This window comes from Sinocyclocheilus grahami, unplaced genomic scaffold, assembly GCF_001515645.1.
Source record: "Sinocyclocheilus grahami isolate Dianchi unplaced genomic scaffold, SAMN03320097.WGS_v1.1 scaffold210.1, whole genome shotgun sequence".
Classification (NCBI taxonomy): domain Eukaryota; kingdom Metazoa; phylum Chordata; class Actinopteri; order Cypriniformes; family Cyprinidae; genus Sinocyclocheilus; species Sinocyclocheilus grahami.
In genome coordinates, this window is record NW_015505389.1 from 245,552 (window position 1) to 263,490 (window position 17,939).

General features: G+C 37.0%; 1 protein-coding gene across 1 annotated transcript in view; it reads right to left on the reverse strand.

The window, feature by feature from the left end:
* Positions 1-17,646, reverse strand: part of phactr4a (phosphatase and actin regulator 4a) — a 65,739-nt gene extending 48,093 nt beyond the window's left edge. The window contains exon 1 of the mRNA XM_016286483.1: positions 17,341-17,646. The gene's annotated coding sequence lies outside the window, so the exon portion shown is untranslated. The remainder of the gene's footprint in view (positions 1-17,340) is intronic.
* Between the last annotated feature and the right edge of the window lie 293 nt (positions 17,647-17,939).

Below are 17,939 nucleotides of genomic sequence, written 5' to 3' on the forward strand. Positions count from 1 at the left end.
TCCCCGCGCGCGCGCTGTTTTGCGCGCGCGCACACACACACACACACACACACACACACACACACACAAAGAGTACACACAAAAGCCGCCTCTTTTATACGCGGACACTGGACTGAGCTCTCTTTCTCACACATTCGAAAGGACAAATACACACAGAATTATATCAAAATATCCCATAAATACAATTGGTTATGTCTTAAGTGAATGTAGAGAGTTGAAAAAGAAAACAAGGGTGAATTGGATCCGTGCATTGACAGCAGCCGCTGCCGCCAGTCATTAATGTTAATCAAAGAACAAAAGAAAAGAACATCCCTCATTGATCTTGACTGAATCACTTTTGTAACCTCAGTTAATATTTTATTTGCCTGTTGTTCGGCTGTAATGGCAACGTGCATCTGTGTATGCAATTATTTTGGAGATGTGTTCCAATATAATTTATCCTTATTTAGGGTATAGGCCTATTCTATTTTGATCTGCAGTTTAATAAAAGTTTAACAGAAAAAAGACAAAAAGTAGGACTGCATGCGTTTCTGAATATTTATTTAAACCGACTGTACAATGATGAAAAAACACAAACATGACAGGTATAATTAAAATACACAAATTCCTTCAGCGCACATTTCAGTGCAATATGTTCACAGATTTTTTTAAACCGTGTATACAATGTAATTATGTTTAATTAAGCTGGGATATAGCACTATAAATTCTTAATTCATTTGCAACAAAACTAAAAACTGATGAAGACGTTAGTAGGCTTCTCAGCTCACCCCTCAACATGCATGCGTTTGGAGTTTCGGCAGCCCAACACTGAATATTATATTGTGGCCATTGTATTTTGATTAATAAAATAAAAATTATAAAAATTACAATTCAAAAATTAAATTTAAATTACCCTGCTTCTAAGTAAATAAAGCAGTTGTTTTTATTTAGTTAAAAACGAGCCAAAAGAGACCTCCGAACTAGTAGGCTTTGCTCAGAATTAGTTTTCAATCCCTGCATGATTTTAGTCATACATGATAAATATCAAATACGTTATAGCTTGACTACAAGTTTAAAAGTTTGCAATTGTTATAATTAAGGAAATTGAACTTACCATCACGAAATGTGTCTACACAGGCGATAATGCCAAAAAGAAAGAGAAACATGGAAAATAGGCATATTTTATTAAAGACATTATTATATGATTATATTACATTATTATATATTATATATATTACAATCACCGCCAGAATGTCCAACTTCACCATGATGAACTTAAAATTGGGTTCTATTATTTTTCCTCAACGGTTCTCCTCACAAAATGAAATTCATTTCAAACACAAATTTGATAAGAACAGTGGAAATTATTAGCAACACCAAAATAACAGCAAAGCTAATGTTTTTGTTAGTTTAAGCACAAACTAAGAAGAGTCAAACCAAACTTTGTGGCAATTATTAAGACCAAACTGAACATGGTGTGTGTTTATGGTGCATGTCGGCAATGTTGTCTCGGCGGGGGCGGGGAGTGGTGGAGGTGGGACTTAGGTAGGCGATATTTTTAAAGGCGATTATTGATAAGATATTTTTGACATATCGCCCAGCCCTAATATGCAGATTAAATAGGTCTTAAGGAAACTTTTGTCTTGTCTTCCAAGGCCACAGGAGGGCGCAACGAGCAAAATAATGCAGCGTCAACGCAAGCAAGTAACTCTATAAAAAAAAAAAGTGCATTACGTCTAAATTAACTCAATAAAAATAAAATATAATTTCGTAAATTGCATAAACAATTATGAACAAAACAGCATCATGTATGCATTGCTTAATACAAAGAGCCGAAGCGCCATTCACACAGATTGCATTTAACCCTTTAGGCGCCAGGTTTTTTTTTTTGAAAAATGTAGGATTTTGACATCAAGATTTCAAAAGCTTGTGGCTTGAAAGGGCTTAAAGATAGAGATCTACTGTAAATTAGAAAAATGTTGGGCATGACCGAAAGTTTTTGTGGGGTGTAAATTAGGGCTGCACGATTAATCGCAAGCGATATTTAACGCGCATCTTATCAGTTATTACTATATTACTATACTATATAGTAGTAAAACGCATGTGAACAGTAGTCTACTTTTTGATCATTTCATCAGTAATATTCAGGAAATAATAGATATTGCCCTGCCACCCCATCCCCGATGGGCAAAGGGTCGACATGATCACTTGTTTGTGCTTCGTGAACACTCTCGCCTTTTACGGCGGCACCATTGCGCTGCAAAGATGTACCGGGAGAAGTGCGATCATTAGACGACCGATCGTCATTTCCAAAAGGCAAATATTCCCCTTCAGAGTCAGAATCGGCAGATAACTTTTGCAACACATCCTCACGGAACAACTTTTTATTAGCCATTTGGCGATTTTCTCTCACAAATCTCACAGCTTACCCGCACGCTATGAACTGAACTGCTTCCGCATCAATGACGCGATAGCTCACTTGCTCTGCTCTTTCCTCAAACACTTTGAATAGGAACTTGATGTAATTTTGGTCTAGAATCGAAGTGCTACATGTCTGCCATCTAGTGGTAGGGAATACAAATAAGATATTACACCATATTAGGAACTACAGTCTATTTGATTAAGACGTCGTCGCAATTTTGCGACTTTGGTGCTTAGAGGGTTAAAACCATAAGAGACGCAGTGAGAAGGTATAAACCTCCACAAATTTGTGACGTGTTTTCTAAAAGTTTAAACTGTTTTAACTTTGCATGGCTACATCTCTTGTGTGACGCGAGTGCAGCAGTCATATTTGTCCGTCTAGAAAATGCACTGAATATGCGTTGTGTGAATGGCTTGGTTTCGGTTTTAACCTACCATCTAGTGGTAGGGAATACAAATAAGATATTACACCATATTAGGAACTACAGTCTATTTGATTAAGACGTCGTCGCAATTTTGCGACTTTGGTGCTTAGAGGGTTAAAACCATAAGAGACGCAGTGAGAAGGTATAAACCTCCACAAATTTGTGACGTGTTTTCTAAAAGTTTAAACTGTTTTAACTTTGCATGGCTACATCTCTTGTGTGACGCGAGTGCAGCAGTCATATTTGTCCGTCTAGAAAATGCACTGAATATGCGTTGTGAGAATGGCTTGGTTTCGGTTTTAACCTAATCAAGATCTTCTCCGCATTGAGCTTCTATATTTCGCTAATATTTTGAATGAATAACACAGCAGCGGCGCATCTCGTGGGCTAGACTAACACACAGGGCTGCTCAATTAATCGAGTTTCTAATCGAAATTACAATTATGGATGCCACAATTACGTAATCGTTCAAAGCAGCAATTAATCGTTCAAAGTCCACTTATGTTATTCTGCGTGCTTAAGATGAGTTTTTTTCTTTCTACATGTTATCTTAAGGGTTTTTCCCATTTTAGTATAATATTATAATGCCATTCACATTTTTACTTTTTTATCATTTAAAGAAGAAACCAATCCGATGTATAGTTGACATTTAAGGCTTAATACTAAATAAAAGCACTAAAGGTTTTTCAGTTAGAGTGTTTTCAGCTTGTTTATTTTCATAAATAATAGGGCATGCAGTTGCATCAAACAATGGTATAAACATCATTCAATGTAAATTGTGATAATCGTAATAAATAAATTGCAATTACAATTTATGATTTTTATCATAATCGTGCAGCCCTACTAACAAAACATTAAAATGCAACAACGTCACTTACATCATTATCACCGCATCTCGCGCACCACTGATGATGCTCCCTGATGCACACCTAACATTCAAATGCAAATGTTAATTTTAAATGTGATTAATATTCATTCTTTATTCACAATCTCCTCATCACATGTGTTCGTGTTTGTGTGTGCTGTCAGCGTCACTCATAGCACGTACCTATATTGAAAAAATTTTCTATCGTATGTAAAATATTTTTAAAATATAAAAATTTAGATATAAAAAATTATACCAGTAACTTTTTATTTTTTTACATCCTAGAAGTTTTTGCCACTTTATTAAACTCCAGAAAACTTAATATGCATTAATTACTACACACATGCATTCACATGGTACACAGTAAAGCCCAATTTATACTTCTGCGTCAAACCTACGCCGTAGCCTGACGTGCACCTCTCCAAAAATCTAACAGCGCGTCAATTCTACGCGGACCGCAAGAGCTGTGATTGGTCTGCTAGAACCCCTCCCTCCATATGCACTTCAGTTTTGTGTGTGTTTATGTGTACTTTAAAATATATTAATATACACCTTCTTATATAAAATAAAACAAAGCAAAGAACAAGTGTCTTGTTCATAGCATTATACATCAGTAGTTGTTCGCGACAAACAATGTTGATCTGTCGTGGTACAATTCCTTGTGGATATTGAAAGTATGCCATCTTCTCCTGTTCCGTTGTTGTCTCCTTTTTGTAGTTTTAAATAATGATTTAATGATTTGATATTTATTTGCCGCCGTCACGGCTATAATGCTTCTCCGACGAGCCGCTTCTTCTTCGGCTTTTGCCGTGGTACTGCGGGTTACACCAGCAACATGCCCGTGGACACTGAAGACTAGCGGTTTGCATGTGTACTGCACGTTGACGCGGACAACGATGCAGAAGTATAAATGAAAACTGACGCATAGCCTACGGCATGGGCTACGGCTTAGGTCCGACGCAGAAGTATAAATCAGCCTTAAGGCACACATATTTGCTAAAACATGTCTAAATTGTTATGAATAATCACAAATTGTGGTTAAATCATCGTACCTGTAGACTCATGTACAGTAACTGCATATGAAGATATTAACTGTTTTTTTTGGACAGGATAATGTCTTACTAAGCAGCACAGTACTTCTTCAGGGTATTACATTTTTCTGTTTATTACTGTGAAGCTGCTTTGAAATAATCTGTATTATAAATGAGCGCTATATAAAAAAATAAAGATTACTTGACTTGCATATTTCTTACAGCACAAAACTACTCTAACAATAAACATAATTCAGGATGAGTTACATAATTGTGGAATCTTAAAGTGTTGCCGATTCCTTAACTGGCTTAATTGTGCCTTAAAGGGGTCATATGATGCTGCTAAAAAGAACCTTATTTTGTGTATTTGGTGTAATGAAATATGTTTATGTGGTTTAAAGTTAAAAAAACACATTATTTTCCACATACTGTACATTATTGTTTCTCCTCTATGCCCCGCCTTTTTGAAACGCGTTGATTTTTACAAAGCTCATCGGTCTGAAAAAGCGAGGTGTGCTGTGATTGGCCAGCTATCCAATGCGTTGTGATTGGCCGAATACCTCAAGCGTGTGACGGAAATGTTACGCCCCTCACATACTGTGATGATGCCCTGTTTGGCCGGAGCGACGAGACAAAAACATTAAAACCCATTATAAATGAGGCATTTGTTGCATCCAGTGGGGACATAATTACTGATTATAATGACTTATACCGTCTTTTTACGCGTTGCATTGCATCGCGCCGCGTAAACATAAAACTCTGTCTGCATTTGTGATCGGAGAAATTACAATTTCAGTTGTTCAATTTCAATTTCAAATGACAGTTATTCGGCAGATGCGACGAATGAGCGGCAACCAGATGTGACGACCACGGGCTGGACTCCTTTTTATCTCTACTGCGTCACTTGTGGACACGCGTTCACGACAGTATCATCACGCGAGCGTGTGGCTGCACCCAGCGTGATGACGCCACACGCTCGCGTCCACTGATGTCACACGGACTACTTTGTCGATTATCTTGGTACTTTTCTGGACCTTGAACGTAGTAGTTACCTTGCTGTCTATGGGAGGGTCAGAGAGCCCTCAGATTTCATCAAAAATATCTTAAATCGTGTTCCGAAGATGAACGAAGGTCTTACAGGTTTCGAATAACACGAGGGTGAGTAATTAACGACAGAATTATCATTTTTGGGTGAACTAACCCTTTAAGATAACCATTCCCAAACACTCCTAAACACAAATATTTTTTACACAACACAGATTTTTAAAACTATCCAAGTTAAGTGAATAAGTTAATTAAATTGTAGTGGTTTTTCTGCATGTTTTTGTGTTACTGTATCAGACTTGTTCAATTCTTGAACTGTTATGTGCCTTTCCACCGAACAAAAGGGGGTTTCAGACCGGAAATATCAATTCAGCTCTGGCCGTAAAAAAACTGCTGGTCTCGAACGGCACAGGGGAGCAATGGGTGCAGGAATTATGCTGTCTATGGCAGACTCAATGAACAATGAAATAACCTTGCACTGCATTACTCTCTATGTCTAAATATATAAAACTGCAAGAGTGAGAGAGAGAGAGAGACAGAGAGAGAGAGATGAAATGTGCAAGAGTGAATGAATCATCAGGTTAGGTTTCAATAGCAGCAAAGACAGTTGATGAGAGCTGCCTGTACACATCAATCACACCGACACTTTAAACAGAATTACAGAAGTGGCACACTGCCTACAAAAACACAAGTGTTTGTTTTCAGACTGGTTATAGTCAGGTAAACAACATGTACTGTAGGACAGTTACGTTATCATTCATTTCCCAAGTCTGTGTAAACACATGGCGAGTTCATCTGGCAGAGCACTAGGGCTGGGCTGGGCTGACAAAATCGATTTCTCAATCATAATCGATTCTCATTTTATTGAACCTTAAATTTCAAGAATGGATGGTTTAATCTAAGACATTTTCCACTGATGCCTGAACAAAACCTCATTAAAATGTTATTTGTAGTATGCCTTCCATCCAATAAATCACAGTAAACTTTGTGTATAGTTAATTTTGATATGAAACAAAATCTCCTAAATCACCTAAATTCAAGTAGCAGCGAGGAGCGCACATGAACCGATCATCTCTTCCTCTTTACTACTAGTTATAGTACAAAATAAACTTGAATGGGGTGTATAAAAAAACAGAACAACTTACTGAAATGTATCGTGTCATGTAATCACAATCAGTGTGTAAACAATGCCACGCACACGTTACATTTAACTCAGGAAAGCCATTCAACATCCATAGTGTCAGACAGACAGTGAGCTAGAGATATTAACTCTTGAAAGCTGTATTTTTTCCTTTTAAATATATGCACCGTTACATAGGTATTCATTATATTTTTACTTAAAGGGTTAGTTCACCCAAAAATTAAAATTCTGTTATTAATTACTCACCCTCGTGTTATTCGAAACCCGTAAGACCTTTGTTCATCTTCGGAACACAATTTAAGATATTTTTGATTAAATCTGAGGGCTCTCTGACCCTCCAATAGACAGCAAGGTAACTACCACGATCAAGGTCCAGAAAAGTACCAAGATGATCGACAAAGTAGTCAGTGTGACATCAGTGGTTCAACTGTAAAGTTACGAAGCTACGAGAATACTTTTTATGCCCTCAGATTTCATCAAAAATATCTTAAGTTGTGTTTCGAAGATGAACGAAGGTCTTACGGGTTTGGAACGACACGAGGGTGAGTAATTAATGACAATTTTCATTTCTGGGTGAACTAAACCTTTAACTTGATGTCTTCATTAATTAATCTGTTTAAATCTCATCTGCCATGAAAACAACCACTGTTTAAATGTTTATATTTCAACAACGAATTAGAGAAGAAACAATCATATAATTGAAAAGTTATTACAAAAACTGTTGTAAATGTGAAACTTAAATGGTTGTATACAAATCAGTAGGGCTGGGTATCGTTCAAAAATTTTCGATATCGATACCAATACCTTGACTTCGATGCCGGTTCCTGAACGATACTTTTTTCGATACCAATTTTATGAAACCAATTTTAACAAAATCACATTATCTAAAAAAAAGAAATTATACATATATATATATTCAGAGTTCAAACGGCAGTGCAGCGCGAGCTTACTACAGCAGATGCGTTTACTCGTGACCACTAAACAGCGCTGTGCGATTCAGTGTGAAGCGCTTGAATTCAGAGAACACCACAAATGAATCTGTGATTTAAACTATTTTAAAGGCAGATGAAACAGTGCTGACAAGCAGGAGAAACACGGTGCACAACGAGACAGTCAGGAAGCTTTTCAATCTACAATTCGCCATCATTTACCATGGATTTACCAACTGGCAGGGTTCCCTTCATAGCTTACAGCATTGTTTTTTCCTCGAGAAAAACTAAATGAATCAATATCAAATAAAATGTTATTAAAAATGTAATTGTGAAATCTGTGTAAATACCCAGACACACCGAACGCTGCAAGATCAGGCTCTGGCTGCTGAATGTGAGTCATTTATAGTCTTAAAGAGGTAACATAAATATAACTGCCAATGAAGCTCCAATAAAAATAAATAAATAAAATATTATTTTATAATAATAATTATATTATTATTATGATTAACATTCTAAAAAAATTAAATTTTAGGTAGAATTATTTATAATCGCAAAAATATTTTTTTTTATATTATTAAACAAAATATATTACATTGGGATATGCTGTTAAACTGGTACAAATTTACTCACACAGTCATATCAGTAAGCAATTACATAAGCCATGATGTGGCTATGAATATAACTGAACACGTCAACAACTTTAGGCATCTGTTTGTAAAGTGCCATTTCTGGCTCATAATAGCAACCAAAATAATGTAATGGTGAGGCTGCACTGCTGGCAAAATCCACTTATAATGAACGGCTGTAAATTATTAGCTGACTTTTACTAGAGTAAAGGTGATTACAGTTGCTTGTGTTTTTCATATTTTTTTTTTTCCTTTTTTCAACAGAAAGTTAACCATTTTGTTTTACCTATAACTGAAGTGCTGAATTTATTCAGAAGTGTCTCTAACTGCGTTTCCATTACCCTTCAAATTGCGCAAATTGAAATAGCGAATTGAAAATATGCCTAATGGAAACGCGTCAATTTCGTAAAAACACCCATATATCACAAAAAAGTTTTTACGCTTGCATGAGGTGGTTTTTCGGGCAATTCGAAAAAGGAATATTTTGCGAAACTGCAACGGAAACGTTTTTTTCGCATTAAGAGGTCACATCGTGAACGTAAAAAGTCATAGGATCATTCCTCAATGTAACCTCCAAGAAACACTTCATATGTGGCTGCTCTCAAATACACTCTTAAAAATAAAGGTGCTTCACGATGCCATAGAAGAACCTTTTTGTCTAAATTGTTCCATAAAGAATCTTTAACATCTGAAGATTACAAAAACGCAAGAAAGAGATGGTTCTTTAAAGAACCTTTGACTGAATGGTTCTTTGTGGAACCAAAAATGGTTCTTCTATGGCATCGCTTGAAGAACCTTTTGAAGCACCTTTATTTTTAAGCGTGTATAGGGGGCTTTCCCTAACATTAATGCTTAGACTATTTACACTGCACACAAGCAAGCGGTTTTCTGTGACTGTGCGAGACTTCCGCTTCATTAGCCGCTATAGGGAAATAACAAGAAGAATATCAAAGTGCAGTAAATAGTAAAACTGTATGCGCTACAAATCAGTGTGCTTATAATTAAGAATGCATTACAATAATATGGTAAAAAATACAAATGTGCCGTTTAAAGCAGCATAACGAGCAGTTTTGTACAGCTAAAAATAGCTGGAAGTGAATGACATGGAAACAAATTTACAGAGGAAGATACTCATTTTTTGCAGTGCATGCAATATTTAATGCCACAACTTTATGAATGTAAGATTTTCTCCTCTGATTTAAGACCTTTTGGAGCCTTAAATTGTGGAAAAGTCAATCAAGACTTTTTAAGCCATTTTTAAGACTTACAGAAACCCCGGAGGACACAAAATGCACCAGTTGGAGAAGCACTAATTAAACATCAATACAAATATGTGACAATTCAAATCGGTTGAGATGTTAAACGAATCACGATACAGTTATCCTAAATCTAATTTTGTAAAAAAAAAAAAACACTGTTAAAATTTTAAAATATCTAATCGTGAGTTGAGTGAATCATAACATCCCTATCACTGTGGCAAAGATTTCAGTCCTCCAATATTTTTTGGTTTGCCAAAATTTTGGTGCATCACTAGTGTTAAGCCCAAAGTATACCATGTTTTTTTTTTCATGCACCTTCTCTAGTGCATGTACTAAGTGCACAGCTGAACGAACAGCTTTTCAAAGTAAAGCCTAGTGTGTGTGCACAAGTTTCATCCTTGCCCAGTGTCTACTGTTGTTACATCTCCAGTAGTTTGTTGCTGTTGTTCAGTTTCTTTTTTACTGTAAAACAACAAGCCAAGGCAATGTTGTCACCTTGTGGACAAATTAGTGAAAAAAAAATTCAAGGTGCATGTGCAAGTTGAGTAGACGAGGTTAGAAACATCTGGCTGCACTAATACTGTGCTAAAAATTAAATTTACATCACATCACATGCACTGTACGCATATGCATAAAAATAGTATACTTTAAAAAGTATTCTTTAGGCTTTAAAATGTAATGTAAGCGACAAAAACTGAAACACACAAGACATGATATTTCTGCACATCAAAAAGAACTTGACAGACGTGAACTGGCATTCAGAAATAAAGAGATTAATCACTCTTTCTTTCTGTAAACATAAACATAAATACAAGTGTACAAAAAAGTGCAGATGGAGCACAGAATTAAGGTGGTAGCCACTTTGTAAGGCACAAGGTTTATCCAGTTTCATCAAACTGGTTTGGTGGCTCCTGAACACTGTTCACAGTTATGAAGAAATGCAGCGCCGCTGAAGTTATTTTGAATAGTACATGCTCACGAAGGGCATGTTAAGACAAATGACCGCCGAGGAAAACCGACTGTAAAAGGTCTGTGCTTTGCCAATCCCCTGTCAGCCCAGCCCATATTCAAATAAAAGCAGCCTTGCTTTAAAATGTTTGATCTATATTTAAATACAGACAATATGGCTTTTAAAACTCAGGCAAGTACAAATGAACAGAAACTCACTATTAATAAATACAAATATTTATATTTTTACAGTAAGCAAAGCAATAAAATTATCCACACCACCAGCATTATGTACACTAGCATTCCTGCAGCTTTGTACACTCTCCCTAGAGTGACAGCCGGTGCTATGAGAGAGAGAGTGTGTGTGTGTGTGTGTGTGTGTGTGTGTGTGTGTGTGTGATGTACAGTACAATGTGGACTGCAGTGATATGTTAATCAAATCAAACCATAACAAAAGCACATGAATGAGCGAAACGTCCCCACAGTCGAGAAACTGTTGTGCGCTGAAAGCCTGTCAAAAATGAGACGGAACCGGACTGACTGGTTGTGTAAAGTGACCCAGTGTCACTGCAGTATTTACATAGCTGTGAGAGTTTAAAGTACAAACTAGATTTGTAGCTCAAACCAGCAGCACGCATGCAAACACACGGCACAGATCTACTATAGGAACTCTGAAGTGACATGAGCCTGTTTTCTGTGAATCAGTGTTTCCATGTTTGTGGAGTTGATTTGTGGAGAGCAGGTCGACCGAGAGTGTATTTTACCGATACCAATAACTAGGTTGAACTGCACTGGCCGATAACCGATTAATCAACCAATAGTTTTTAAAATGGATACTGAAAACTAATAGAGTGCTGGAAAAAAAACAGTACTGAACCATGAAAATGTGCCATACTTTTCAAATGGAATACAGCAACTGTGTGTGAAAACCTTGTGAAGACTTACAGAAAATGTTTGACCTCTGTCATTGCCAACAAAGTGTATATAACAAAGTATTGAGATGAAATTTTGTTATTGACCAAATACTTATTTTCCACCATAATTTGCAAATAAATTCTTTAAAAATCCTACAATGTGATTTTCTGGATTTTTTTTTCTCATTTTGTCTCTCATAGTTGAGGTATACCTATGATGAAAATTACAGGCCTCTCTCATCTTTTTAAGTGGGAGAACTTGCACAATTGGTGGCTGACTAAATACTTTTTTGCCCCACTGTATATATATATAGACACACACACACACACATTCATCATTGATGAATGAACACTTGTAAATTTTAAAGTTCAAGCGATTAAAAAGCATTTGGGCGCGAAAGACAACTCCTTCCAGTACTCGCGCGATGTGTGCTTTGTGAACAGCGCAGGAGTTTTTGGGCAAATGGGCAAATACAAAAGTATGTCAAAATACCCATCCTGGCAAGCAACTTTGTAGCTTTAACAATGATTAATCTATATTGAATTTGTACACTGGAGTACAGATGCACCGATCTACCGGACATTTTTTGTTTTATTTCAGATTATCTTCTGTTCCGTGCTTGCACACAAACTGCACTGCAATCAGTTTCCCAATGGCCATTTGTGTGGAAATATTACCTTATTATTATACTTAGTCAGTAAACGGGCGTTAACAGAGGCCAGAGATGCTGAAGACTAGAGGTCGACCGATGTATCGGTTTTGCCGATTAATCAGCACCGATAGTTGATTGCTGGAACTATCGGTTATCGGCAAAAATCCATGCCGATAGTTTTCCGGGTTGCGTCTATTGCTGCAGCGGCTGAGAAGGGTCTGCTGTCATTACACAGTGCGAGAGCGGCCTCTAGTGGTTGAAATCACTGACAGCACGTGCTATTTCACTGTATAAATTAAATATATAAATTAATCTTTATTAAGCTTAATTAACATTAAGGACACCTTGAGTTGGTAAATTAGGCGCAATCACTTTAACACAATTTATGGGTCTAATATATTGTACATATTTGTCTGTTCAAGCTCAAGAAGACGCAGAAAGAAACTCCATACGGGGCTTGCACATCGTCAGAGACACGGCTCTACACACTGAAAGCACTTGTTATTCGCGTCTTCTCGCTTGAATGCGTTAAATGCACTTTAATGTTCAAATTGGCTAGCGTCTTTTATGCTAGCCCTGGGCCATCAGGCAGTCCTTATTGTCGAGCCCTGCATATGTATGTTATATGTAGTGATCGATCGATATTGATTTTGTTATAACCGATACCAATTATTTGCATGTTTATGTGCCCGATAACCGATATGCAGAACCGATATTTATTTACTGTTATAAAGTAAATAAATGACTGAGTGAAGTAAGAACATATTTCCCTTTGGTTTTTTTTCTTTTAAGTCATCTTTTTTTTTTTAAAGTGTTGAAAATTAGCAGTCTTTCATGTTAAATTTAATCTTTATATTACAACAATAAAAACATTTTATTTATAAAAAGCATCAACAGCAACAACACTAATATTAACAATAAGCAAAATAAATGTAGAATGTCTAATGTTTTCAAATGGAGAAAATAAATAAAGGACAGGAGTCATATCAACTTCATTTTAAACTACAGTTTTAGTATGTTTATAAGCTGTTTAATAGCTACAGATTCAAGAATAATTCACTGGATAATGTTAATTCACTGAATAATTTTTCTAGAATATTGGAATATAACAAACAAAACATCGTATTTTATTGCATTTCTCAACTGGAATGTTATATCAGAATTATTAATAATGTTTTTGTCCTTCTAGATTATGAAATGCCTGCTGACAGCGTGGTTTATCTATGCAGTTACACAGAACTATACTCAAACTGCGATCGCTCGCGGAGATAATAAATGATTAATTTCTATAGAGTTGTATTTATTTAGATGTTTATTAGTGAAATATTGGTTATATAATAAATGTTAATACAATTTAGGGTATTTTAAATAAGAGAATCTTGTTAAAAGTTACATGCGGTGGCCGTGCTGGAGCATTTCCTGAGCATCATCCCGGTGAGTGAACAGCGATATCAAAGCGGCTTCGCAAGACTAATGATGAGCACAGACAACAGAGAGAGAATTTTATTTCCAACATGCGCTCATTCATTGCTGTATTGTTTAACTCGTGCAAAGTTACGTCTTTATTGGGAGAGGATCTTGACGGATTATCTACGTGACTCCGGCTTCACGAGATTAATGATGAGCAAATATACAACAGAGAGAGAATTCAATTCAGCGCTTTTATTTCCAACATGCGCTCATTCATGGCTGCATAATATATAATTCAGGCAAAGTTATGTCTTTATTGGGACAGGACTTGACGGATTATCTTACGCGACTCTGTGAGTTCGTCTCTATTTCTTAGAGCCAAGCTGCATAAACTACATATCAGGCATTTATGTAATGCATCTAATGTGTGCATAAATGGCTATGTTAAATAAAGTCTAACTATAGCAACTATATCAAGTACCTGCACGCCGTTGTTGTTGTCTCGTCTCCCCTCACACGCGCTGCAATGGCGATCCTGCGCGCAATTCTCAAAACGCACACAAGCTGGCGGCGTTTATCGGTGAATCCGATATTACAAAACCGATATCCGATTATGGTAAAATGCTTAAATATCGGTAAATCGATATATCGGTCGATCTCTAGTTATATGTATACTCTCACACTTTTTTTTGCTTCCATTTAGAACATTTGATGATTTATCAAATCAAAATAACAAAATATGACAGTTACATGCTGAAAAGAGCAGTGCCCACATTTCATCGTAGCTAGAACAGGTACAGTATCACACACCAGACGTGTTGTGTCAGCATTTAGGCTATTTAAAAATAGAAATATTTTGTAAAATTATAAATGTCTTCATGGTCACATTTGGTCAATTTAATGCATCCTTGTCCAATAAAAGCATTATTTAAAATACATAAATAAAATAAAAATAAATAAACTTATTGACCCCAAACTTTTAAATGGTTTTGTATGTTTGCTTCTGTGATTTATAGCAAACACTGCCCATTTATAGTGTTTTCATTTATTTTTCCTATACCAAGTAGTTTTATCTCAATGCATTTAATTTATTCTGTAAACTTGGGTACGCGCTGCAATGGCGATCCTGCGCGCAATTCTCAAAACGCACACAAGCTGGCGGCGTTTATCGGTGAATCCGATATTACAAAACCGATATCCGATTATGGTAAAATGCTTAAATATCGGTAAATCGATATATCGGTCGATCTCTAGTTATATGTATACTCTCACACTTTTTTTTGCTTCCATTTAGAACATTTGATGATTTATCAAATCAAAATAACAAAATATGACAGTTACATGCTGAAAAGAGCAGTGCCCACATTTCATCGTAGCTAGAACAGGTACAGTATCACACACCAGACGCGTTGTGTCAGCATTTAGGCTATTTAAAAATAGAAATATTTTGTAAAATTATAAATGTCTTCATGGTCACATTTGGTCAATTTAATGCATCCTTGTCCAATAAAAGCATTATTTAAAATACATAAATAAAATAAAAATAAATAAACTTATTGACCCCAAACTTTTAAATGGTTTTGTATGTTTGCTTCTGTGATTTATAGCAAACACTGCCCATTTATAGTGTTTTCATTTATTTTTCCTATACCAAGTAGTTTTATCTCAATGCATTTAATTTATTCTGTAAACTTGGGTAAGACAAGTTTATTTTATTGTGACATGGACATGGTGTAAAAACGCTATCTTTTATTTTGGGGAAAAGACCAGCGTGAACATTCTTTCGGTTTAAAAACTGACAGAAATGTGCACCTTTGTGAGTAAAAAGCAAGTAAAAAGCATGCAATGCGAATCCTCTCATCAGCCATTAAACTCTCACAAGTTCGCCGCCAACTGTGCACAACACTGCGGAGACATTCAAAGACAGCCTGAGCTCAGGCGACTGGCATCACGACAGCGGTTTCAGGACGCTCACGGTGCACTTCAGCGCTCATTCATGGCTGCATAATATATAATTCAGGCAAAGTTATGTCTTTATTGGGACAGGACTTGACGGATTATCTTACGCGACTCTGTGAGTTCGTCTCTATTTCTTAGAGCCAAGCTGCATAAACTACATATCAGGCATTTATGTAATGCATCTAATGTGTGCATAAATGGCTATGTTAAATAAAGTCTAACTATAGCAACTATATCAAGTACCTGCACGCCGTTGTTGTTGTCTCGTCTCCCCTCACACGCGCTGCAATGGCGATCCTGCGCGCAATTCTCAAAACGCACACAAGCTGGCGGCGTTTATCGGTGAATCCGATATTACAAAACCGATATCCGATTATGGTAAAATGCTTAAATATCGGTAAATCGATATATCGGTCGATCTCTAGTTATATGTATACTCTCACACTTTTTTTGCTTCCATTTAGAACATTTGATGATTTATCAAATCAAAATAACAAAATATGACAGTTACATGCTGAAAAGAGCAGTGCCCACATTTCATCGTAGCTAGAACAGGTACAGTATCACACACCAGACGCGGACTTACCCATTAGGCAAAGGTAGGCAACCGCCTTGGGCCCCCAAAAGCCAAGGGCCCCCTAAAATGCTTTTCATCTACAAGATACGCATTAAGCGTGGACATGCGAAAAGTTGTTTTTTAAGGTGTTTATCACAACAACAACCGTCTGCTTGTCCGAGTTGAACACACTTCTCGTGCATCCTGCTTGTAGCAATTAAAAATATCATGCATCTGAAGCTGTAATTAAATATTGAGCAACAGTGCTAATTATATGTTTAATGTTTTAAATGCAGCATACTTATGCATAAGAACCCAAGTAGAGGGTGCATACGCAGTTTGTTTGGTTGATATAATCCTTAGGTGTGTAAATATATAATTTCCGTTTATTTTTTTTCATTTAAATTTGTAGCTAAAATAACTAAAATAAGCATTTTGTTTTTGTGAAAACTGTAAATCAGTTGTTATCTCGTGGTCTACAGCATGAAAGGAAGCCATTATAACATGTACATGAAAAATGTAGAAACATTGGACACAACTGTGGGGCACCATTGTGCAGCAGCAAGCATCACAACAAAAAAGGAACCTCAAGGCTAAATTGTAAATGTGTGCAAATACATAGGGCCCCATTCATCTATTTTGCCTGGGGGCCCCAAATCACTAAATCCGCCCCTGTGTGGGTGTCTACCTGTTGAAACTTGCCCGGGACAACAGAAACCATGTGGGGAATGCAATGCCTTTTTGCATGTCAACTCTTAGTCGAGAAACTTCATCCCAAACTGACTGAATCACAAGTCACGAGGCTAAAGCTCAGTCCACGCGCAGGCTATACATCAGGGCTGATGCTGACATGTCGGAAAGGTCAACCATCGAGCGAATGCTACCCGGATTCAAAACGAGTCGCTTTATCAGTAACTACATTAATGACAACTTCATTTACACACATATATATATTATTTAGGCAGTCTAAAAAAATGCTATGTATATCAGGGTGTTTACATTCTCTTTGAAACTGTTTATTGTCGCGATGTCCGTGTTTGCTGGCGATGTTTTGAAACAGAGCAACAGGTTGTTGAGCGATTAGCATTTAGCGGCTAATTATTAACACCAACTCAAAACATCAAAACACCTCCGTTTATTATTAATCACGACATTACTAAAACTTAAAACGCGTTACCTGTGTGGCTGTATTAATAAATCCCCTCCATAAAACGTTGTTTGAGTCCGGGAAGAGTTTTAACGCAGCTCCCTCGGGTTAACCTCGCGGCTGTCAGTCAGACTCTGTCAGGTCCTCTCAAAACGAGACAAGATGAAATAAAGAAAACATCCGAAATGTCCTTGCACTAATATGTCCTGATCCCGAGCCCTCTCATGGCTGTTGTGGGTTGCGTTGGCTCAGCTAGCCCGATGTCAGCTCGTGTTTACCGACCGTCGGGTTTCCACCTGCTCTGATGGGGCGAGAGGTCACGGGTTGCCAGGTGTCTCAGCTGGAGCTCCTCCTCCGAGAACCTGTCGCGGTTACTCGGTTAAAGCAGCTGATGTGTTTGATTCTCTACAGTTTTCACTCTCTCTCTCTCTCTCTCTCTCTCTCTCTCTCTCTCTCTGCCTGATTTATTTCTAAATAACAGGTATGAGCTATTCTCCAGTCTCTGTCCAACATTCACGGGACAGCAATGCAGGAGGGCAGGGGTCTCCAAACTGGGTCCTTGAGGGCCGGTGTCCTGCAGAGTTCAGCTCCAACCCTAATCAAACACACCTGACACAGCTGATCAAGGT